The sequence below is a fragment of the Triticum urartu genome, chromosome 1A, assembly GCF_056163025.1.
Source record: "Triticum urartu cultivar PI428250 chromosome 1A, HENAU_Tu73, whole genome shotgun sequence".
In the NCBI taxonomy this organism is placed as follows: domain Eukaryota; kingdom Viridiplantae; phylum Streptophyta; class Magnoliopsida; order Poales; family Poaceae; genus Triticum; species Triticum urartu.
Window position 1 is genome coordinate 432,425,674 of NC_141873.1, and position 26,584 is coordinate 432,452,257.

At 46.9% G+C, this 26,584-nt stretch overlaps 1 long non-coding RNA gene across 1 annotated transcript; it reads left to right on the forward strand.

Moving 5' to 3' along the window:
- Positions 1 to 800: 800 nt before the first annotated feature.
- Positions 801 to 4,446, forward strand: LOC125535014 (uncharacterized). The gene is made up of 2 exons (XR_015613948.1): positions 801 to 848; positions 3,991 to 4,446. It is a non-coding gene; the product is annotated as an uncharacterized LOC125535014 (long non-coding RNA).
- Positions 4,447 to 26,584: the final 22,138 nt, after the last annotated feature.

A 26,584-nucleotide genomic window follows, 5' to 3' on the forward strand; every position in this document is an offset into this window, starting at 1 on the left:
ATTCTGCAGCTCAAAGCGGAGCACTGCTACATCGTTGCCGACCTCAATGTCCACCCCAAGAAAAAGGGCGTTAGTGCTGAACTCTGTGTCTTCAACTCCGGCGCCAACGAGTGGAGAATCATCACCAAGGTGCTTGCTGATAAGCTCCCTGACCTCTAGTGGACCGATGATGTGTTTGCTTTCGACGGCCGTTTCCTTTGCTGGATGGACTACTTCAGCGGCGTTGTGCTCTGCGACTTCTCCAAAAATGTGGACTCCTCGGTGCTCCACTTCGTGCCTTTTCCTGGAGGAATCAAATACCCTGATGACGCTCGGATCCCGAGGTACTTCCCAGGGAGGTTCCGAAGTGTGTCCATCAGCCAAGGCATGATCCGCTATATCCACATTGACAATGGCTTTCATGAAACTATCCACTCTGGCTGGCAAGGGATTCCTCCTAAGAGAAGCCAACGGCGGCAGAAGCAGCTAACCCACAAAATCACCATTTGGACGTTGAACTCCAAGTTCGAGTGGGAGGTGCATTGTGAGATCAACCTGGATTGTCTCTGGGCACAACCTCGTTACCGAGGTCTGGGCTTACCTCGGCGTCTTCCTGAGTTCCCAGTTATCAGCATGGATGACCCGGGTGTTCTGTGCTGCCTGCTGAGGGCGAAGGAATTTGATGGCAAGGAGTGGATGATCATGGTTGACATGAACCATGTGGATCTGCAGTCATGTACTGATGTGAATGTAGAAGACAAGTTCTCTAATACCACCCAACTTCCAACTGTCTTCTCCAAATACCTTCAAAAGGCGAGCAGGTAACTGGCTACAAGAAGCTCCCTTAATATTCAAATGACATCTTTCACGTACGTTCTTACATATTATATAACATGGTTGCCTTTGCTTAGCTTTCTGTTGGATACGGTACTGGTAAACACTGGTGTTTTTCCCTACTTATCGTACCTATGGTGCAATAGACATGCTGCCTGGTTTTTCATTCCATGTAGGATTCTCAAAGAACTTCTTTCTTAATTGATGTCATTCACGCACATTCTTACATACATACAACCTCCGTCCCAAATTAATTGTCTTAGATTGATTGGACAAATCTAAGACAAGTAATTTGGGATGGAGGGAGTATTATATAACATGGTTGCCTTTGCTTAGCTTTCTGTTGGATATTGTAGTGGTAAACACTGGTTTTTTCCTTATTTATCGTACCTATGGTGCAATAGACATGCTGCCCGGTTGCATTCGGTGTAGGATTCTCAAAGAACTTTGGCTTTGGTGCACGCTTTATAGCTTACTGCATGTTGTCTGCTCCTTGTATGAATCACTTTGAAGTGTCCCCTTCTTTCATTGTCAACTCTCTGCACAGTGACTGACCCATACCATCCTACTAATCAGGGTTGTTTTCCCTATGTTATTCTCTGTTGCTTTACTCCTGCCCCAAAGTTTCTATTTTGCTGCCTTCTGCCGTTGCATGTCCTCTAGTGTTGCTGTGTTATAGTAATATATATATATAGATTAATTGAAGCATTTAATATGTTGTTGCCTTGAATCTTCTGTTGGGCTGTTCCAGTGTTTGAGTTGTAGCTGCTTCATTTGTGTAGAGATTCCAATATGGACTCCCTCCGTTCGTAAATATAAGTCCATTTTAGAGATTCCAATATGGACTATGTACAGAGCGAAATGAGTGAGTATAAGCTTTGGTCCTTCTGCCATCAAGTTTTCCTTAAGAGTCTAGAGTCCTCTATTTCTCCTTATTGGATCTTTTGCTCTTTACATGGGATTGTCCATTATCTGTACAAATGGGACTGTAATTCTTTCAGCGGCCTTCTGTCGCCACTAGCATGGTGCTATTTTGAAGTGAATTCTTGGAACCACATTATTTTGATTGCTGTTGTAAAGCATAAAACTATATTGTCCTCTAATTTCTGTAGGGGGGACAAGCGTCTATGAAGCTTTGTTAGCACATACTTCTCTGTTGGCAAAACTTCTTTGGTTTACTTTGGGTCAATCAGGTCACATCTCTGACTGTTTCTGTTAGAATCCTTTTGTTTGAGATAGTGTATACCATGGTTTTTAAGGCAGTAAAGTGTCCTAAGGCGTTCTACCCCTGCTCTGATGCCTAAGCGGGCACTTGAGCACTAAGGCAGACTAAGCGCCTAAAGCGGGCAGATTTCCAAGGCGCTGCCAGGGCGCCTAAGCGTCCTAACGCAGACGCCTTAAAAACCATGGCATATACTTTTATATCGTCTAACTGAGTGCTGGCCATGGTGGAGCTTAGTGTAGACCAACAGGGCCCATGCCCCCCTCCCCCCCTTAATTTTTCCATCCATCGAAGAAAATGCTATTAATTTGGTTCCCTTCGAGTAATGGCCCCCTCTTGAATTATGCTCAAGCTCTGCCAGTACTGGGCCAGTGAGCCATTCTCTTTAATCTCTCTCTCTATATATATAGATTAATTGAAGCATTTAATATGTTGTTGCCTTGAATCTTCTGTTAGGCTGTTCCAGTGTTTGAGTTGTAGCTGCTTCAGTTGTGTAGAGATTCCAATATGGACTCCCTCCGTTCGTAAATATAAGTCCTTTTTAGAGATTCCAATATGGACTACGTACAGAGCGAAATGAGTGAGTATAAGCTTTGGTCCTTCTGCCATCAAGTTTTCCTTAAGAGTCTAGAGTACTCTATTTCTCCTTATTGGATCTTTTGCTCTTTACATGGGATTGTCCATTATCTGTACAAATGGGACTGTAATTCTTTCAGCAGCCTTCTGTCGCCACTAGCATGGTGCTATTTTGAAGTGAATTCTTGGAACCACATTATTTTGATTGCTGTTCTAAAGCATAAAACTATATTGTCCTCTAATTTCTGTAGGGGGGACAAGCGTCTATGAAGCTTTATTAGCACATACTTCTCTGTTGGCAAAATTTCTTTGGTTTACTTTGGGTCAATCAGGTCACATCTCTGGCTGTTTCTGTTAGAATCCTTTTGTTTGAGATAGCGTATACCATGGTTTTTAAGGCAGTAAAGTGTCCTAAGGCGTTCTACCCCTGCTCTGACGCCTAAGCGGGCACCTGAGCACTAAGGCAGACTAAGCGCCTAAAGCTGGCAGATTTCCAAGGCGCTGCCAGGGCGCCTAAGCATCCTAACGCAGACGCCTTAAAAACCATGGCATATACTTTTATATCGTCTAACTGAGTGCTGGCCATGGTGGAGCTTAGTGTAGACCAACAGGGCCCATGCCCCCCTCCCCCCTTAATTTTTCCATCCATCGAAGAAAATGCTATTAATTTGGTTCCCTTCGAGTAATGGCCCCCTCTTGAATTATGCTCAAGCTCTGCCAGTACTGGGCCAGTGAGCCATTCTCTTTACACGGGAGTGCCATTAGCTAAAACCCCTGTAGTATTAGCTTTGCTGGCCTTCTCATGTTACTGTCTTACTCTTGATTCTGGCTACAACCCTTCTGATTGTTTTCTCTATCCTCTCATGCCTCATTTCATTCTCTCACGCCTAATCCGACATTGGTACGGCTGGACTGTGGTGAGGACTCCAATTTTTCTCGAGTATGCTGCCCTGTCGCCGCGTTCAGCCTCTTGTTACACCTGAACACACACACACCATGCCTGGCTGCAGCATGTTTGCTACCAGTCATTGCATGTCAGTTGTAGTCCTTACCAGAGGCTGTGCCTGCTCATTGAGGCCACACCGCAACGCCATGGCTATGTGGTGTTCTGAATATTATGTCAAGCTAGGCGATGACATTACCATCTGAATCCATGTCAAATATATGATGCAATTGCATTTGCATTAATATTGAGTGCAGAACTATTTTCTTTACCAATATACTCCACTGCAATGCCATTTGTCTTTCTTGTTTGTCTTTTTTTAAACTACCCTTTTCAAGTGACAATTCATCTTATCTGTTTATACTGTTCGCAAACAACATACTCAGATGTTCAGATGGTGTATATATCTGAGTTATTTTTATTTCTATTTTTAAAGGGATGGCATGGGACAACATTGAGCTAACTTCATTGAAATGCAAGTCTGCAATATGAAGACCTGTAATCTGGTGACTGAAGGTGAACACTTTGCGGATGCTCAAATCAAAGATGTTGTTTGTCAATGACGTGGTGCAGGCAGAACAGTTTGATGATGTACTGATGAATATCTATTGGAGTAACGCTACATGTTCTGGATCATTTAATCATATGTTTTAGCGTTAAAAGTATGAGATTGAATATCTTTTCTTTCATGAAAATTGAATTGAGGGCAAGCACAAGGAAAAAAATAGTGCTAGACATTATTTTTGGTTTTCTTATCGAGGCCAAAATGTCTTAATTACAGAGATCTTCCAATATTTTTCTATTGGGGGTTCTTCCATTCCTTTTTTTTGAGGAATTATGATAGTGAGGGAAGCTCCCCACTGACCTTTATATTTCTCATTCCTTTTATTGAGCACAATGATGTGAATCAGGCTTTAATAAGTTCTAATACGCAGCGGCACAATTCATGCTCACTTGTACTCCCTCCATTCCTAAATATAAGTTTTTCTACATATGGAGCAAAATGAGTGAATTTACACTCTAAAATATGTCCATATACATCCGTATGTTTCGTTCCTAAATATAAGTAGTCAATTGTTGGAATGTCAGCTCTCCCTCGATCTTGCTACAATAAAATATGGGTCCCACTTAATCCTAATAGCATTCTTATTTTCTCTAAAATTATTCGCTTGCTTACTCCTAACAAGTGGGGTCCACACTTATCATTTTGAGATAGATAGAGTTAACATGTGGATATAGGGGTATTTTGTCATATAACATGGTCAACGAGTTTGACCTGATAATAACAATGTCTAATGGCATTTCAGAGCAAACATCTAATGGAATGATGGCAATTTTCAGATATCTAATGGCATTTTTGAGAAAACATCTCATGGAACGATGGCATTTTTGAGCGTTTGTAATTTCTAGTGGCAAAACTGAGCAGTGAGACACAATTAGTGGCATAAATGATAAAAACCCTTTAATCTATCCTCACTTAGCTCACAAAAAAACATTCACCACACCTAATAAGAAAATAACAGTTCCACTAGAGATGCAGTGTCATGTGCCGTTGAAATGAAATGCACCGACCACATTCATATTTATCCTAGATCAGTTTTCAGCATGAACTTTTTCCATCCATCGCTGAATTAATTACGATCATCAGGATTTCCTGTACCACAAAAAACTCAATTAGAAAAACACAACTTTGTTTCTGCTATAAGGAAATTCATCATGGTGGCAAAGGGTGCAAAATATGAGACCAAAAATGCGCATGAAAACCTGGCAATGATCTGTTCAAATAAACAATACAAGTTCTCAAAGAAACTATGTCTACTTTCAAGAAACACTTGATGAAGAAACAACGTGACAGCAGTATTAACAAAATCTTGAATAGGAAAGGATGTTCTAAACAACAGCAGGTTCCCATGAATTATGATTTTGAATGCAAAGAAGATAGCTACAAGAATTTCTTGTTCTCAATACAAGTCTATTGTGGATAATAACACACATGTCCAGGATATTTTGTTACAACAAAGGATATATGGTAGGCTGACCTGATATATGTATGGCAAGAAGAAATCAAGGATTTCTCAGAATTCAACCAGAAATGATCATCAATATTTTTCCCTGAAGAACGATGTCAACCGCGTCAATTCCTAAAAGATGTATAAAGAAGTTTGTTTGTTTACTTGGTTTAGAGGAAGAACCCAATAAACAGGGCAAGCTGTCATAGCCCTAGAATTTGGTTGCAGATACTGGCATTGCATCCATGCATCATGTCTAAAGTTATGTGAAATTGAAATGGGGATTGATCCAAACCCTAGCACCAAAATTAAATCAACTAGGTTCAACTAAAAATTGCATTCAATGAACCCAAAATGCCTTCACCAATGTTTGATATTTTTGGCAAGGCTTTGAGTCCAAACAAAAAATGGTGAACATTTTTGTGGAATATTCTGGGCACTGAATTTAAATCATTACTGTATTTTGCATTTGGAATTATATTCATAATATATATAAGAATATATTTTCAAAAGCCCTGAAATATTTTATGTGCATCTGGAAATGACCAATGTGCAACATAAAAATATTTAGAGGAATCTTTGGCACTAATGGAAGTCATTTTGATTTCAAACAGTGGCAAATAAATAAAAAGAAAACAGAACAAAATAAAGCAGAGCAGAAACCTCACCTGGCTTACCTGGCCTGCTCCTGTAGCAGAGGCCCAGCCCACCAGGTGCCGTCGTCCTCCTGGCGCCAGTCGGCCAGGCGCGTGGGCGACGCGCGCGCACGCACGCACGGCACGCCACGCCACCAGGGTGCCTGCCTGCCTCCTCCTGCCTGCGAGACATCGCGAGCACCGCCCGGAGCCGTCTGGCTCTTCCTCTCTCTTCCTGGAGCTCTTCCCCCTCCTGTGGTTCTCTCGCCCTTGCTGTTCCCCACCTCAACGAACCGCGCCGCCGTGACCGACGAGCTCCACCATGGCCGCAGCCACTCCCTCGCTCCCTCTCCGTGTCCTCGAGCTCCGCCCCGACCCCGTGGAGCAACACACCTGACACATGCGACCAGAAGAGGCCCAGTCGGCCGGAGCGTCTTCGTCTTCACCTCTGGTGCCCGGAGATCGAATCCATCGATTCGCCTCGTCCAGAGCGTTCCCGAGGCCGCTGACCTACCCTGTCGCATCCCTGTGAGCTCATGCTCCTTCCCCTTGCTCATCCCCTCCGTTTCCGTGGCCTAGCTGCCTCTCCCACCATGGCCGCAAGCTTCTCGCCGCCGGCCATGAGGTCGCCGTGGCCAGAGCCCGAACCAGCCGCTCCCGCACGCGTCATCGTTCCCCTTGCCTCTCCAGGAGCCCGTAGCCACCACCAGATCTTCCCCACGTGCCCTATAGCCGCCACCCGAGCTCACCCGAGCTTCGGCCACCGCCACGAGCTCGTCTCCGGCGAGTACGACGCACCACAGCCGTTGCTGCTTGCTCCGTTGGATGCGGATGAGCACCAGCTTCACGCAGAGCCCCTCCGCCACTCGTTTGGTCGCCGGAGGAGCAAACCCGACGCGCTCCGCCGTCTCTGGCTTCACCGGCGACGAGCCGCCGGCCTAATTCCGGTTTAGTTAGTACTAATGACTCCACTGAACACCCCAGAGCCACTGCTATGTGGGCCCTTGTGCCTGTTTAGGTTAGTTTAATTCCTGTTTAGATTAGTGCTAATCTTGCGGACCCTGTTGAAACTGCAACCCTCTAGCTACCTCTTCTCTCACTCGAACGAAGGTGGAAGAAAAAGAACAGTGGACAAAAGATTTTCCGGCCGGCGCATGAACGCCCCAATCCTTTCCTTCCTTACAGTAGCTACATGGCTACACATGGCTCATACAGACGCTCGGTGGCACATACCACACCGCAATCAGCAATACAGGGGGTCTTTTATGCCCCGGCACACACACACACTCTGGCACGGTGTGATCCGCTCGGCCCGGCCACCCCTCACAAAGATATCACGCGAAGGACTCGGTTGCTCTCAACAGCCCATGCATGCATGACTCAGCATGCAGCCACACCTCTAGCTAGCTTATCCATGCAAACTAACTAATTTCCTAGCCTGCAGCATGCACCATACACACACACACGCTGGTCATCACACCTAGACATGGTTTAATCCTAACACTCCCCCTAAACCATGACTTGGCTTGCCATCGCCAGAGTTATCGCAACTCTCGTCGTTGTGGTCACCACAGCCGTGACCCAGCCCGCGGACCCGACCCGGCGCACCGACGCCGGTCGCACCGCCACGGACCCGACCTGGCGCACTGACGTCGGTCGCACCGTGCTCCGTCATGACCCGGCGACATACACCGAGCTCCTTCTCCGCCGGCGACACACGCTTGGTGTCCCTCTGCGTCCCGCATGTCCCGCGCGCACTTGACGCGCCCGACGAGCCCGACCGCACCAATGCGTCCCGCACGTCCCCAACCCGCCCGACGAGCCCGATCGCACCAGAGGCTCACCGCGCGCCGCCTCTGCGTCCGCCATGGCAGCCACCAACGACAAACGCCGGAAGGATGTAGCCGAACTCGAGCACGGACTCGAGCACAACGGCGACATACGCCTCCTCCCAACGTCAACCGCACGCTCGTACACGCGCCCGTGGTCCCGACGCGCCCGACGCATCCAGTGGGCACCCATAATACACACTGGTCGCGCCCGGCTCGCCGCCACGGCCTATTGCCCTGCACCGCTATGGCCTCAACCGCAGCGCAACACCTCCATGCTGCCATGCCGCTGTGTGTTGTTGAAGCCGCCACCACGCAGGTCCTCCGGAGCCTCCCCACCGTGCCGCCGCAGCCCCCCGCGGCCTCCTCGCCACGCCGCGCACCTCCATAGACCGACACACGGCCCGGAGCATCGCGCAGCCGCCGGCGAACTCTGCCACCGCCGGCACGCCTCCGACAAGGAGAACGCCGCCCAAGATGAACCAGTTCATGATACCAATTGTTGGAACCGCAACCCTCTAGCTATCTCTTCTCTCACTCGAATGGAGGTGGAAGAAAAAGAACAGTGGACAAAATATTTTCCGGCCGGTGCACGAATGCCGCCACGGGCGCACGAACGCCCCAATCCTTTTCTTCCTTACAGTGGCTACATGGCTGCTCATACCGACGCTTGGTGGCACATACCACACTGCAATCAGCAATACAGGGGGTCTTTTATGCCTCGGCATGCACACACACTCTGGCACGGTGTGATCCGCTCGGCCCGGCCACCCCTCACAACGATATCATGCGAAGGACTCAGCTGCTCTCAACAGCCCATGCATGCATGACTCAGCACGCAGCCACACCTCTAGCTAGCTTATCCATGCAAACTAACTAATTTCCTAGCCTGCAGCATGCACCATACACACACACGCTGGTCATCACACCTAGACGTGGTTTAATCCTAACAGACCCCACATGTCAGCTTTGATTTTGACCAAGTCAACGTTGACAGGTCCCACCTGTCATCCACCCAAACCAGCCTTGAGTCACTTACCAGTGTGCCCCACTGGTTAGGTTTGACCCAGACCAGCCCAGTTGACCTGCTGACGCCAGGCTTACGTCATGCTGACCTCATAATCATTTTTTGGCGATTTTATATTTCAGAAATAAATTATAAAATCCAAAAAAATTGTTTAAAAACTTCTAAAAATCATAGAAAATAAACCGTAACTCCAAATGATATAGTTTATATATGAAAAATTATCAGAAAAAATCAAAGAATCTGAATACGGAATTTTCATGCATGTTTGAACAAGTTAACCTCACTGAATAGGACAATTCATGATTATGGAATAAATGGTAATTAGTTTTGGAGTTGGAATTTGCTATAGGTTTTGCTATAGGTTTGATTATGGAATAAATGATTATGACTAACTGTTGCACTAGGTCAATTCAGTACCTTAATATGACATATCATTCATATGAATGTGCATTGCATTGATTGTGGTTCCTTTCGTGTTTGCCTGTGGTTGTTCCCTCTTAGTCGACGATGTTTCTGATGACGTGATCGATGACACCGATGAAGAGCTATACTATCTTCAGAAGTGCCAGGCAAGCAACCCCACCCCCTTGTTCATCTCGATACAATCCCACTCTCTCGCTCCTGCTCTCTTTTACTGCATTAGGACAACAACGATTCAACTGTTACATGCTGCGGTAGTTGAACCCCTCTCCTCTGCATGACCTGTCATTGCCACAGCAAATAGATGAAACCCACTAGCTTGTTTGTCATGCCTGCTACTGCTTAGAGTTGAGTCAGGGCTGATTCATCGGGGATGAACTGGAATGTGTGAACATGTCCTACTATTGAGAGCTAAGTGTGTGATCATGATTTGGTAGAGGTATCGGTGAGAGGCCATGTAGGAGTACATGGTGGGTTGTCTCATTGAAGCCGTCCTCAGGAACTGAGTTCTGTGTTTGTGATCCATGAAACAGTTACTACCACACATTGGGATCCTTAATTGACTCTCTCGGCTACTACCACGTGTTGGGCCCGAAACCAATGGACCCTCTCGACTTATTAACTGCCCCTGTGATCTGTCCAGGAGTTGCAAGTAGTTTCTGGTATTCGTAGTATGCTGGAGGCCATGCGCAGCACTCACCCAAGGGGTGGGCTGTGAGGCGGTAGGCACGTGGCACGGTGTACCAGGTCACCCGTTTGGTGTCTTGGGAACCCTACACACAACTTTCGGGGCCGTAAGTGGAAACCTCGGCCGGACTCCCTTCAGATGGAACCTGAATAGGCGATAAGCCCGGACTAGGGATTTGTGTGGTTAGTCAGGCCATGGCCGACACCCTCGCTGGGCTTCCGCTTGAAGGTTGCCGAGTACATGTCGTGTAAACGGCAATAATTGGTGAGAGCATGTGTGAAGAAGTACACCCCTGCAGGGTTGTAACACCCTCGATGCGACTATAGCTCCCACATGTCGAGGCACGACTTAGAGACATAATCGCATTGAAGGCATATGTCGCAAGTTAGGCAATCTTCACAACATCCCATGTAGTATAAATAATAAAGGGGAGATAACATAGTTGGCTTACACTCGCCACGTCAATCAAGTACATAAATAACATTACATCATCCAAACTGTCACGACCGGTTTTCCAATAAAAATGTTTATTGGGAAACCAATCTTTTGAGTCCAGTATGAGAAAAATCCTCCTTACCGGTAGACAAATTCTTGATACAATAAGCCAGTAGCATCAAATATTACAGGGTCGAGCTACGGTTGCTCAACCAAATTATTACAAGCACGCCAATAATTATACATAATGGCGGACATGACACAGTGGTGTGGAGGCATACTACTGACTCGAGGATAGGGTGGTGGTGGAAAAACACAGCGGGAAGTGAGATACAAGACTCTAAAACTGGCATCTCATCAAGCATCGAGGTGAGGCTCGATGAATTTATTTGGTAGCGGAAGCGGATATAATACAGTGACCAAATCCAGGGTCGCACGAGACTGACTGGGATTCCTCTAGGCGTCGGACTCGCTATCAAATTCTTCATCCATGAGATCGCCTTCGTCAGCATCTGGCCAAATCAACAAGCCAGGTGAGTACTTTGAAAGTACTCGCAAGACAGTTCCGACGTAAGATATAACAAATGCATGCATGGATGCGTCATGAGTATTTTAACAGTGGCACATTAATTCGTAAAAACAAGACAGGTAAAAAGAGGGTCGGCGGTAGTCCGCTCAAAAATCCAACAAAATAACTGTAAACCCAATCGGGTGTCTGAAGCGACACCTCGATAGGAAGATAAATAAATAAATCACGCCGCAGTCGGGCGTCTAGGTGACACCACATAAAGGGCTTTAAAAGAAATGCCACAGTCGGGCGTCTGAGCGACGCCACATAAAGGGCTTTAAAAGAAATGCCACAGTCGGGCGTCTGAGCGACGCCACATAAAGGGCTTTAAAAGAAATGCCATAGTCGGGCGTCTGAGCGACATCGCAGACAGGGCTTTCATTGAAAGTAAATAATAACAATGCCACAATCAGACGTCTGAGCGACATCGCAGAAAGGGCTTTCATTGAAAGTAAATAATAACAATGCCACAGTCGGACGTCTGAGCGACATCGCAGAAAGGGCTTTTATTCACAAGTAAGTAACGCTCATAATAAATATTCAATTCATGATAATAAATGGGTTAGTCCATCCACAGGAATAAACATTTAACCGGACTTAGCACTCATATGATTCACCGGAGTCTCTGTCATCAAAACTGACATTTGTCAGGATAAGATAATACCGAACTTGGATATGGAATAGATGATTCAAAGGAATATATGACTCTGCAGAGTTTGTATGAAATTTTTTTCCCACAGCCAACGGATTTCCGTAGTCACGAAGGACTAGTTCCGTTTACGGTATTTCAGAAGAAAACACAGCTAACCAGTACACACCCATCCTACCTCTCGATGCCAGGAATTGCCCCAGACATCGTCTAAGAAAAACTTTTGAGACGGGGAGATCACAATCTCGAATAGCATGGGATCAAATTTATATACGCGCGCTCTAAGGGGTGCCCCCCTCTCGGTCCCAACCGGAAACACCCATGCCCCCTGACCGGATGGCTGGCTTTAATCCAGGGCCATGGAACCATCATCACGGCCTCTCCTTTTGGTGTGTACCAAGAAAGCGGTTTGCAACTTACTAAGCCATATTCCTTGCGGAAAACATGTGGTAGTACAGGGAAGGAAAAGTGGAAGGAACTGGATCGATACGGGTTGACACTGAAGTCATATAGTCTGGCATAAGACTGGCATGCTGCAACACTGCCATCTTACCCATCCTCATGCCAACACATGGCCATGCATACTCACATCCATCCACTTATGGGTTTTCGAAACTCACTTGCCTCATCATTGCATGTAACATGACACTCGTCGGTATGCTCATCAACATGCCATGAAACTACTTAATGCAAACATGCCAAAACAATCATCATATCAAAAGTTCAAACATGCTTGCCTGGTTCAGAGTAGTCGGAGCCTAGCTCGGTGAAGTTCGCGGTCCCGTCACCTCCTTCGATATCTATGGTATAAATAAACATACGCGCTAACATAAATACCGTGAGGTGCACAAAATTATTCCAAATATTTTTCAAATAAATCTGATAAAAAACTAGACAAAATTTTAAGGAGAACAGAAAAAGAATCAATCAAAAATACTTTTCCGTTAAAAAGTTATAAGGTTTTAGTCCAGGGACTCATCTGTAATGAAACAGAAAGTTCCCAGGGGCTAACTTATAAAAACAAAAAACGATTCGATAAAGAATACGCCGGCCCAGCGGGAAAACGCATTTGGCAGAAGACGCCTTCAGAAAATGGTTCGTTTAAAAAGAACTGGGAGGCTGACGGGTGGGTCCCACCCGTCAGGTTTGAATTTTCAAACGGGGCGGCAGAGCTCGACGGTGCCCGAGAGCCACGGTGGTCACCGGCGGCGATCCACAGCGAGGCAAGGGGGGTCGGAGGGTACCTCCGTGTTTAGGGCGTCATTTCCCGTCGGTTGGTGGTAGTGGTGGTCGCCGGCGAGCACTACGTCGACGGCGGCCCTTGCTCCGGCGGACGGTGGTTCGAGCGTTGATGGAGCTCGCCGAGGAGGGCTGCAAGGATCGAATTGAAGTAGGGTTTAGCTCTCTGGTTGCTCGAGGAGGGTACTGACGAAGTTTGGGCGCCGGGGATGGCCTCACCGGAGCGAATCGAGACGGAGGCCGAGGCGGAACGGGGCGGCCGGAGTCGGGGGAGGAGACCTCCTCGAGGTCCTCCTAGTGGCCTTTCGGGGCGTTGGTGAGGTGAAGTGGTGGTGCGTGCTCGAGGGTGAGCTCGGGGTCCCCTTTTATAGGCGATCCGAGGCGGTGGCCGTGAACGGGGTTCTCCGGCGATGGATTACGGCGGCGCAGTGCTCGGTCGGGGAGTTTATGAGGTTGGGCATCAACGTGGAGGTCCACTGGTTCCATTTAGGTGCTAACCACAGCGGGATTTGGTTGCTTAGGGGTGCTCGACGGAACGGGGATGCGCGGGCCCGTCGGCGGCAGGGAGCGCGCTCTGTGCGTGCCGCGCCACGGTGACGGTGCTGCATGCGTGCGCTAGCGAGGAAATGGCCACGCGGAGCCACCAAGGGGTTTGGGCGGCGCCGAACGGCGTTGAGCCGCCGTTCTGCTGCTTGTCGGCCGCTACGGTGGTTCGGCCGCCGCAAGACACGCCGGCACAGGCGGGCCAGGGTGCCACCGACGCCAGGAAGGCGCCAAGCGCGCGTGTGAGGCTCCGGACAAGCAAGCTAGGCCGCGAGCAACGTGCCAAGGGCACTGTGGCCGCGTGACTGAATTTCTGACGAAGATCGACACTGAAACTCTGAACTTAACTGAAGATGAACAGAAACAGTGCATGCAAGGTGTTCGACAAAATGATCTAGGCATGTAGGGATTTTTCCTTGAGCTGAAACTTGGTGGGGTGGCCTCTCATTGCACCAGGAGGCTTCCTGAATTTTGGTAGAATTTTTGGAGAAGTGTAGATATGAATTTCACCAAATTTGGCAAATCTGGTCCTAACTTGCAGAGAGTGAAATTTGAAATTTTTGAAAAGAAGAAGAGTGGATCAAGATGGTTCTAGGTTGTGGATGCTAAGGACAATCCAGAGAAGTTGGTTTGAGGTCAAAAATCAATTGTATCTTGGTACTTGCTTTGAAAATCACTCAGGCTCAAAATAATTGGCAGAAATGATTTGAGAGATAAAATAATTGAAATAAAATCCAAAACTTGTTTGGACTTGTTGAGACAGAGAATTTAGATTGTTCAAAGGTGGAGGGAGGGATTTTGAGAAGATTTACTATAGGAGACATGGTAAAACCATGGGGGTTTTCAAGATAAGAAAAACCTCAAAATTCATAGAGTTCTTTTTATAAGAAAAAGAATAATTTCCAAAAATATATTTGAGAAGGCAACCATCAGAGAAAGAATTTTAAATGATCAAACACCATAGTTTGAAGAAGATACAAAAATAAAAATCCTTGCCAAAGAAGTTTTTAAGAGGAAGGTTTTCTGGAAAAAATTTAAATGGCCTCTTTTCAAAAACCAACAAAGTTTTTGCTGAAAACCAAATAAAAATTTTGGAGTGTCACAACACCTACCCCCTTAGGAAAAATCTCGTCCCCGAGATTTCAGCTGATCCTTAAATAAGTGTGGGTGCTCTGTCCGAAGAAAATCCTCTCTTTCCCAAGTTGCTTCACTTTCGGTGTGATTGCTCCACTGAACTTTGAAAAACTTGATGGTTTTCTATCAGGTCCTCCTTTCAGACTCCTCTAATATTTTTACTGGACGTTCCCGATAGGTGAGGTCTGGCTGCACGTCAATGTCCTCATGGGATACTTGCTTCTCTGGTTTGCTTACGCACTTCCTTAATTGCGAAACATGGAACACGTCGTGGACATCGGATAATTCTTCGGGTAAGTCTAGCTGGTAGGCTACGGTGCCTCTTCGTGCCACTATACAGAATGGTCCGATGAATCTTGGCGCTAGCTTTCCTTTAATCTTGAATCGTTGCAATCCCCTCACAGGGGATACTCTGAGGTACACGAACTCACCGGGTTCGAAGCTGACCCCACGATGTTTCTGATCGTAATAACTTTTTTGTCGGCTCTAAGCTATCTTAAGTCGGTCCCTGATTAGCTTGACCTTTTCCTCGGCCTCTCTGAGAATGTCTGGGCCGAAGATGCGGCTGTCTCCGGTCTCTGACCAATTTAGCGGGGTACGACATCTTCGTCCGTATAGGGCTTCAAAAGGTGCCATCTGCAGGCTGGCCTGGTAACTGTTATTGTATGCGAACTCGACATATGGCAGGCTTTCTTCCCAACTGGTTCCATAGGTGAGGACACATGCTCTCAGCATGTCTTCTAAAATTTGGTTTACGCGTTCAGTCTGTCCATCAATCTGGGGATGGTAGGCTGCACTGAAGGCCAGTTGAGTTCCCAGAGCCTGTTGTAAATGATCCCAGAATCTCGAGACGAACTGAGTGCCTCTGTCAGATATTATAGTCTTCGGGACTCCATGCAGACAAACTATACGGGAGAGGAAAATCCTGGCAAGCCTCTGAGTGTTGTAGGCTGTCTTCACTGGAATGAAATGTGCCACCTTGGTTAATCTATCGGTGATGACCCATATGGCATCATTCCCGTGTCGTGACTGAGGTAGTCCGACGATGAAATCCATCCCTATTTCATCCCATTTCCACTCAGGTATTTTGTTTGGTTGCAGTAGTCCGGCTGGTCTTTGATGCTCAACTTTTATGCGTTGACAAGAATCGCAACATGCAACGTATGTGGCTATGTCCCTCTTCATACCGTGCCACCAAAATCTTTCCTGAATATCCTTATACATTTTGGTTCCTCCAGGGTGGATCGAATATGGGGCGGTGTGGGCTTCAGCTAGAATTTGCTGTTTGAGTTCCTCTATATTTGGCACGCAGAGTCTGTCTCCGTACCATAATATTCCTCCATCGTCTATGACGAACTCCGAGGCCTTGCCCATACTCACCTTTCTTTTAATTCCTTCGATGCTGGGGTGACCAGGCTGAGCTTCTTTAATTCTCTCCACAAGGTCGGGCTGTATTTCCAAGTTTGATATGGTGCCTTCCGCGATCATTAACAAGTTGAGTTTGGCAAATTCTTGTTGGAATTCCGGTCTCAAGCTTTGCAGACTATTTTCGTCGGAGCTGGGGTTCCGACTAAGAGCATCGGCCACTACATTTGCTTTTCCTGGATGATAGTGGATACCAACATCATAATCCTTTACCAATTCCAACCAGCGTCGTTGCCGTAAGTTTAGTTCTGGCTGTGTGAAAATATATTTGAGACTTTTATGGTCCGTGTATATTTCACATCGATTTCCAAGTAAGAAATGCCTCCATTCCTTGAGTGCATGTATGACTGCTGCCAATTCTAAGTCATGAGTGGGATAATTTTCCTCATGCTTGCGAAGTTGCCTTGAAGCGTACGCGACAACCTTGCCTTCTTGCATCAACACGCATCCGAGACCCTTTCGGGATGCGTCACAATACACTTCAAAATTCTTGTGTATGTCTGGCACAATTAATACCGGTGCTGTCGTTAATTTCCATTTTAGCTCTTGGAAACTTTTCTCGCAGGCTTCTATCCATTCAAACTTCTTGTCCTTCTTGAGTAGCTGCGTCATTGGCTTGGCTATGGTGGAGAATCCTTCAATAAATCTGCGGTAATATCCTGCCATTCCCAAGAAACTTCGTATGTCCATTACGCTGGCTGGTGACTTCCAGCCAAGTATGTCCCTGACTTTCTCCGGGTCCACTGCGATACCGTCTTGGGTCAGCACGTGTCCTAGAAAGCCTACTTGTCTTAGCCAAAATTCGCACTTGCTGAACTTGGCATACAATTGATGTCTCCTGAGTTCTCCTAGCACAATCCTGAGATGTTCCGCGTGCTCTTCTGGTGTCTTGGAGTATATTAGAATATCATCGATAAATACCACAACGAACTTGTCCATACACTTCATAAATACTTTGTTCATGAGGTGAACAAAATATGCGGGGGCGTTCGTTAATCCAAATGGCATTACTGTGAACTCGTATAGTCCATATCTGGAGGTGAAGGCTGTTTTGGGGATATCTTTTGTTCGCACTTTTAATTGATGGTATCCTGACCTTAAGTCAATCTTTGAGAATACCTTGGCCTGAGTGAGCTGATCAAATAAATCATTTATCCGGGGCATCGGGTATTTGTTCTTGATTGTGACCATGTTAAGTGCTCGATAATCGATATGCAATCTCAGTGTTCCATCCTTATTTTTGGCAAATAAAATTGGTGATCCCCAAGGTGAGGAGCTGGCTCGAATGTATCCCTTGTCCAGCAATTCCTTTATTTGTTTCTTCAACTCAATCAACTCGGATGGTGCCATTCTGTATGGTTTCTTGTATATGGGGGTGGTTCCTGGGGCTAGCTCAATGCTGAATTCTATCTCTCGGTCTGGTGGCATGCCTGGTAGTTCTTCGGGGAATACGTCTGGAAATTCACACACTACTGGAACCTTGTTTAGCTCAGAAACGTCCACCTTATTCAATCTCGGTTGCCGGGGTATTTTTCTTTCTTTGGCTGACACTCTTATTGTCTTCCCGTGGTGGTGTGTGAGAATTACGGTCCGGTTGAAACAGTCAATAAAACCTTTGTTGGTGGTTAACCAGTCCATCCCTAGGATGACATCCAGTCCTTTATTTTCCAATACAATAAGATTTGCGTGAAACTCCAATCCTTCGAACTCAATAACCACATCTTGACAGTAACTCTGAGTAACTTGCTCAATCCCAGGGGACTTGATGATCATGGATTTCTCCAAGGGGAACATCGAAAAATTATTTTGCAAAGCAAAACTTTTCGAGATGAATGAGTGAGAAGCTCCAGAATCAAACAAAACCATGGCAGGTATTGTGTTGACAGGAAACATACCGAGTACGATATCCGGGGCGTTCTGTGTTTCTTCTTTGGTCACGTGGTTCAGATGACCCTTCCTGTGGTTGTTGCTGGGATTGAAATTGTTGCGCTTGGGCGCTGAATTATTTCCACCGTTGTTTGGCTTCGGGGTCGAGTTCCTTGGCTTGGGGCACTGTTTGGCATAGTGCCCTTCTTCTCCACAAGCGTAGCAGGTCACGCCTGGGCGATATGTGAACTCCTTGTCTCTGGCATGGAAATTCTTGACTGGTCGTGAGACATTTGTCGGGGTTTTGTGTGTGCCACCTTTCTGAAAATCCGCCTTACTTCGGGGATTGCGAGCATGATTTTTCTGGTCCCTTTTTCGCTTGCGGAAATCTTCCAGGCTGCGCCTTTCATTTTCCAAGGTAATGGTCTTATCCAATAGTGTCTTGAAATCTGGAAAAGTGTGTACAACCAGTTGGCATTTAAGCGCAGGCGCCAGACCGTCAAGGAATTTCTCCATCTTCTTGCTTTCAGTCATACGCTCCTCATTGGCGTAGCAAGATAACAGTGTAAATTGTCCGTTGTATTCTGACACTGTCATGGTCCTTTGTTTGAGGTCATCGAACTCTCTCTTCTTGATTTTCATAAGGCTTTTAGGAATATGCGCCCCACGAAAACCTTCCTTGAAATCGTCCCAAGTTATATCACTTTCGTTGGGGTGCATGTGCAGAAAATTCTCCCAGCATGATGCAGCTGCTCCTGTGAGATAGTGCGGGGCATACAGTACCTTCTCGGGGTCTGAACATTTTGCAATAACTAATTTTCTCTCCATATCTCGAAGCCAATCCTCGGCTTCAAGAGGCTTGTCAGTATGAGAAAATGTTTGGGGACGTGTCTTCTGTAGCTCAGATAACTTGGAATGCTGCTGATACTGTCCATGGTGATTTCCCATGTTGATGACTTGGTTCATCATTTCCCGATGATGTTGCTGACTCTGCTCATAAAGGCGGCACATTTGGGAAAGTGCTGTTTCACTGCCCTGTTGGCTCGACTATCCCTATGTGAACTTGTTGCTGGGTTGTGTATCATAATTTTCCTCTGGCGGAGTTGGCATGGAGCGAGTCCAAGGACGAGACATTTTTCACTTTGGGGATATATTTTGTAAAACCCATAAGAAAAGCGAAAAGGGTCGCAAAAATAATTCCATAAATGCACAAAGCTGGCAAGTAAATTAAATAACCAAGCTTACTTAAGAAAAACAATTCGAGTTTCGCACGGAGAAGGACTGCTCATTACATATCTTACACGCAGGCGGTAATTATACAATACATCACTCAGGATATGCGTACATAATCCTGACATGTTATTTAGGCTAGTGCACTCCTCCAGATCCTACATGATGCGCAAACAGGCTACTTCTCACAACCTATGTACATATAAACATATCGTACAAAGCGGTACATTGCATGGCGGCTAAGCGTACTCAGGCGGAGATGTTGACGATCTCCTTTGCCCTGCCGAGGGTGAGGCGTAGCGAGGCTGGGGACTCGACTTCCTCCTCACTGATAGGCTCCATACGTGTAGAGCTGCGCTGGTTGGACGGAGCGGGCGCCAGGGGCGGAACAACACGAATAGGAGTGGGCGCGAAGGGTGGTGCAGTGCGCGCTGGAGTGGGCGCAATGACTTGGTTGAACTCTTCGGTAGAAGGCAGGCGACGAGTAGGTGCATAAGATGCTGAGGACGAGACAAAAGTCAGTGGCGGTGCGGTGGGCAGGAGTTCCCTCTTGTTGGTGGCACAGCCATGGACTGAGTCCATGCGGGCAGCCACGAAGTCGTCCACCAGGTTGTCGAAGGCTGCCTCCAGGGCCCGGAGATACTCAATAAGCATCTCAAAAGCCTCGTCTCGTTCTCCTCTGGGGCGGGAGAATGCATAGTGACAGGTGTAAGGCACATGGCATGGAAGATAACGGTAACGACGAGTCTTCATCACGGGGAGGACATCCCTGAGACGAGCAATCGCCTCGCGGGCTGCCATCTGCATAGCATGCCTCTCCGTAGGCATGGCTCTTCCCAAGAACCGGAAGCGGCGTAACTCACCACGCCCTCCCTTGAACTGCACCGCGGCCTGGTGCATGGTCAGACTGTCATTGACTTTGTGCTGGCAGAGTGTGAAGACTGGGCGCACAGATGGCCCCATCGCGACCTGAACGATGAAGGAGAGAAGCTTGACGAACCCATCAGGCACGTTGGCGAAGGTCTGAGACTCGCAGCTGTTGTCGGCCATCTACAAAAGTAGGCAAAAATTCTGAATGGTCAGATCATAAAATTTATGCTGACTGTTAGAAAATGACTACAATTGCAAAAATATGATTTAGCTCTAGCATGCTAATAACCAATTAGCGATCGCACCTAGTGGCTTCCTACAGTCAGCCTCGCTCTGATACCAAGCTTGTCACGACCGGTTTTCCAATAAAAATGTTTATTGGGAAACCAATCTTTTGAGTCCAGTATGAGAAAAATCCTCCTTACCGGTAGACAAATTCTTGATACAATAAGCCAGTAGCATAAAATATTACAGGGTCGAGCTACGGTTGCTCAACCAAATTATTACAAGCACGCCAATAATTATACATAATGGCGGACATGACACAGTGGTGTGGAGGCATACTACTGACTCGAGGATAGGGTGGTGGTGGAAAAACACAGCGGGAAGTGAGATACAAGACTCTAAAACTGGCATCTCATCGAGCGTCGAGGTGAGGCTCGATGAATTTATTTGGTAGTGGAAGCGGATATAATACAGTGACCAAATCCAGGGTCGCACGAGACTGATTGGGATTCCTCTAGGCGTCGGACTCGCTATCAAATTCTTCATCCATGAGATCGCCTTCGTCAGCATCTGGCCAAATCAACAAGCCAGGTGAGTACTTTGAAAGTACTCGCAAGACAGTTCCGACGTAAGATATAACAAATGCATGCATGGATGCGTCATGAGTATTTTAACAGTGGCACATTAATTCGTAAAAACAAGACAGGTAAAAAGGGGGTCGGCCGTAGTCCACTCGAAAATCCAACAAAATAACTATAAACCCAATCGGGTGTCTGAAGCGACACCTCGATAGGAAGATAAATAAATAAATCACGCCGTAGTCGGGCGTCTAGGCGACACCACATAAAGGGCTTTAAAAGAAATGCCATAGTCGGGCGTCTGAGCGACGCCACATAAAGGGCTTTAAAAGAAATGCCACAGTCGGGCGTCTGAGCGACGCCACATAAAGGGCTTTAAAAGAAATGCCACAGTCGGGCGTCTGAGCGACATCGCAGAAAGGGCTTTCATTGAAAGTAAATAATAACAATGCCACAATCGGACGTCTGAGCGACATCGCAGAAAGGGCTTTCATTGAAAGTAAATAATAACAATGCCACAGTTGGACGTCTGAGCGACATCGCAGAAAGGGCTTTTATTCACAAGTAAGTAACGCTCATAATAAATATTCAATTCATGATAATAAACGGGTTAGTCCATCCACAGGAATAAACATTTAACCGGACTTAGCACTCATGTGATTCACCGGAGTCTCTGTCATCAAAACTGACATTTGTCAGGATAAGATAATACCGAACTTGGATATGGAATAGATGATTCAAAGGAATATATGACTCTGCAGAGTTTGTACGAAATTTTTTTCCCACAGCCAATGGATTTCCGTAGTCACGAAGGACTAGTTCCATTTACGGTATTTCAGAAGAAAACACAGCTAACCAGTACACACCCATCCTACCTCTCGATGCCAGGAATCACCCTAGACATTGTCCAAGAAAAACTTTTGAGACGGGGAGATCACAATCTCGAATAGCATGGGATCAAATTTATATATGCGCGCTCTAAGGGGTGCCCCCCTCTCGGTCCCAACCGGAAACACCCATGCCCCCTGACCGGATGGCTGGCTTTAATCCAGGGCCATGGAACCATCATCACGGCCTCTCCTTTTGGTGTGTACCAAGAAAGCGGTTTGCAACTTACTAAGCCATATTCCTTGCGGAAAACATGTGGTAGTACAGGGAAGGAAAAGTGGAAGGAACTAGATCGATACGGGTTGACACTGAAGTCATATAGTCTGGCATAAGACTGGCATGCTGCAACACTGCCATCTTACCCATCCTCATGCCAACACATGGCCATGCATACTCACATCCATCCACTTATGGGTTTTCGAAACTCACTTGCCTCATCATTGCATGTAACATGACACTCGTCGGTATGCTCATCAACATGTCATGAAACTACTTAATGCAAACATGCCAAAACAATCATCATATCAAAAGTTCAAACATGCTTTCCTGGTTCAGAGTAGTCGGAGCCTAGCTCGGTGAAGTTCGCGGTCCTGTCACCTCCTTCGGTATCTACGGTATAAATAAACATACGCGCTAACGTAAATACCGTGAGGTGCACAAAATTATTCCAAATATTTTTCAAATAAATCTGATAAAAAACTAGACAAAATTTTAAGGAGAACAGAAAAAGAATCAATCAAAAATACTTTTCTGTTAAAAAGTTATAAGGGTTTTAGTCCAGGGACTCATCTGTAGTGGAACAGAAAGTTGCCAGGGGCTAACTTATAAAAACAGAAAACGATTCGATAGGAATACGTCGGCCCAGCGGGAAAACGCATTTGGCAGAAGACGCCTTTAGAAAACGGTTCATTTAAAAAGAACTGGGAGGCTGACGGGCGGGTCCCACTCGTCAGGTTTGAATTTTCAAACGGGGCGGCAGAGCTCGACGGTGCCCGAGAGCCGCGGTGGTCGCCGGCGGCGATCCACGGCGAGGCAGGGGGATCGGAGGGTACCTCCGTGTTCAGGGCGTCATTTCGCGTCGGTTGGTGGTAGTGGTGGTCGCCGGCGAGCACTACGTCGACGGCGGCCCTTGCTCCGGCGGACGGTGGTTCGGGTGTTGATGGAGCTCGCCGAGGAGGGCTGCAAGGATCGAATTGAAGTGGGGGTTAGCTCTCTGGTTGCTCGAGGAGGGTACTGACGAAGTTTGGGCACTAGGGACGGCCTCACCGGAGCGAATCGAGGCGGAGGCCGAGGCGGAACGGGGCGGCCGGAGTCGGGGGAGGAGACCTCCTCGAGGTCCTCCTAGTGGCCTTTCGGGGCGTTGGTTAGGTGCAGTGGTGGTGCGTGCTCGAGGGTGAGCTCGGGGTCCCCTTTTATAGGTGATCCGAGGCGGTGGCCGTGAACGGGGTTCTCCGGCGATGGATTACGGCGGCGCAGTGCTCGGTCGGGGAGTTTATGAGGTTGGGCATCAACCTGGAGGTCCACTGGTTCCATTTAGGTGCTAACCGCAGCGGGATTTGGTTGCTTAGGGGAGCTCGACGGAACGGGGCGGCGCGAGCCCGTCGGCGGCAGGGAGCGCCCTCTGTGCGTGCCGCGCCACGGCGACGGTGCTGCATGCGTGCACTGGCGAGGAAATGGCCACGCGGAGCCACCAGGGGGTTTGGGCGGCGCCGAACGGCGTTGAACCGCCGTTCTGCTCCCTGTCGGCCGCTACGGTGGTTCGGCCGCCGCAAGACATGCCGGCGCAGGCGGGCCAAGGTGCCACCGACGCCAGGAAGGCGCCAAGCGCGCGTGTGAGGCTCCGGACAAGCAAGCTAGGCCGCGAGCAACGTGCCAAGGGCACTGTGGCCGCGTGACTGAATTTCTGACGAAGATCGACACTGAAACTCTGAACTTAACTGAAGATGAACAGAAACAGTGCATGCAAGGTGTTCGACAAAATGATCTAGGCATGTAGGGATTTTTCCTTGAGCTGAAACTTGGTGGGGTGGCCTCTCATTGCACCAGGAGGCTTCCTTAATTTTGGTAGAATTTTTGGAAAAGTGTAGATATGAATTTCACCAAATTTGGCAAATCTGGTCCAAACTTGCAGAGAGTGAAATTTGAAATTTTTTAAAAGAAGAAGAGTGGATCAAGATGGCTCTAGGTTGTGGATGCTAAGGACAATCGAGAGAAGTTGGTTTGAGGTCAAAAATCAATTGTATCTTGGTACTTGCTTTGAAAATCACTCAGGCTCAAGATAATTGGCAGAAATGATTTGAGAGATAAAATAATTGAAATAAAATCCAAAACTTGTTTGGACTTGTTGAGACAGATAATTTCGATTGTTCAAAGGTGGAGGGAGGGATTTTGAGAAGATTTACTATAGGAGACATGGTAAAACCATGGGGGTTTTCAAGATAAGAAAAACCTCAAAATTCATAGAGTTCTTTTTATAAGAAAAAGAATAATTTCCAAAAATATACTTTGAGAAGGGAACCATCAGAGAAAGAATTTTAAATGATCAAACACCATAGTTTGAAGAAGATACAAAAATAAAAATCCTTGCCAAAGAAGTTTTTAAGAGGAAGGTTTTCTGGAAAAAATTTAAATGGCCTCTTTTCAAAAACCAACAAAGTTTTTGCTGAAAACCAAATAAAAATTTTGGAGTGTCACACAAACACTCATGGCCCGACTACGGTGCCAAAATAAAAGAGAACCCAACATGCGACATGGTCCCAATCACCCCCAACTGGGCACACTACTGATCATCGGGAAAGGAAACATAGTAACGTTGAGAGTCTTCGTCCAACTCCCACTTGAGCTCACACGCGTCTCCTGGAGCGGAATCATCAGGCCCTGCATCTGGTGTAATAGTAATCTGTGAGCCACAGGGACTCAGCAATCTCGCACCCTCGCGATCAAGACTATTTAAGCTTATAGGTAAGGCAAGGTAAAAATATGCGTGGAGCTGCAGCAAGCGACTAGCAAGTATGGTGGCTAACTTATTCGCAAAGCAGAGCGAGAAGAGGAGGCAAAGCACGAGCGAGAAACTAGAGAACAACCTGCGCAAACATTACTCCAACACCGTGTCCACTTCCCGGACTCTGCCGAGAAGAGGCCATCACGGTAACACACTTGGTTGATTCATTTTAATTAAGTTAAGGTTCAAGTTATCTACAACCGGACATTAACAAATTCCCATCTGCCCATAACCGCGGGCACGGCTTTTGAAAGTTCAATCCCTGCAGGGGAGTCCCAACTTAGCCCATGACAAGCTCTCACGGTCAACGAAGGAATAGACCTCCTCCCAAGACGTTCCGATCAGACTCGGTATCTCGGTAATTCAAGACACTTCGACAGCTTAAAACAAGACCAGCAAAACCGCTCGAATGTGCCGACAAATCCCGATAGGAGCTGCACATATCTCTTTCTCAGGGCACACTCAGATAAGCAATCCGTACAACTAAAACCAGCCCTCGAGTTTCCCCAAGGTGGCACTGCAAGGGGCTCTAGTTTGGACCAACACTCAGAGGAGCACTGGCCCGGGGGGTTAAAATACGATGACCCTTGAGTCTGTAGAACCCAAGGGAAAGAAAAGGCTAGGTGACAAATAGTAAGACCAATGTTGGGCATTGCTGGAAAAGCTTTAATCAAGGCGAAATATCAAGGGGTTCCCATTATAACCCAACCGCGTAAGGAACGCAAAAATCCGGGAACATACACCGATATGACGGAAACTAGGGCGGCAAGAGTGGAACAAAACACTAGGCGAGAGGCCGAGCCTTGCACCCTTTACCAAGTATAAAGATACATTAAGATAACATGGCAATATAATGATATCCCAACAAGTAAATAAAAGATGTTCCAACAAGGAACGGCCTCCAATCTTCACCTGCAACTAGCAACGCTATAAGAGGAGCTGAGCAAAGCGGTAACATAGCCAATCAACGGTTTGCTAGGACAATGGTGGGTTAGAGGTTGACATGGCAATTTAGGAGGCTTTCAGGCAAGTGGTAGGCATCGTAGCAATGGCATAGCAAAAGAGCGACCAACTAGCATAGCAAAGATAGTAGTGATTTCGAGGGTATGATCATCTTGCCTGCACAGTTGTCAGAGTTGACTGGATCCTCAAGAGCAAACTCAACGGGCTCCTCGTTAGCGAACTCGTCTCCCGGCTCTACCCAAACAATACAAACAAGCAACAAGGATACAATCAACCACGTGCAGGACCAAGCAATATGATGAAATGATGATATGCTATGCGGGATGCGATGCGGGATGCAAAAAGCAAGATATGACAGGAAACGCATGAACCTGGACTCAACTTGGAATTCTAAGTGTGCCATTGGAAAGATGAGATGAAATCTCTTGAAAACGATATAAAGAACGCCGGAATCGGAGTTACGGTTTGGAAATGGGAAGCGATTCAAATATGACACCGGTCTGCGATTTACAGCAAGTAGGCATCTAAATGCAATGAGATCAACATGCTACAGCACCCAAACATGGCAACAAAATACATGGCAGGGATGCACACAAGATGCTTAACAAAAGTCTAGCACTGAGCTACGGCCAATTCATCCATTAACATGTTCAAACAAGCATGGAAAAAATGCAAATGACAAACAGATCTCAGACTTGGTGAAATTAACACTTGTCTGGAATTTCAGATCATATAGCCCTCTTCGGAGCCACAAACCAACATGCTACAGGACCTGAATATGACAAAGAAAGACATGGCATGGAGCTAC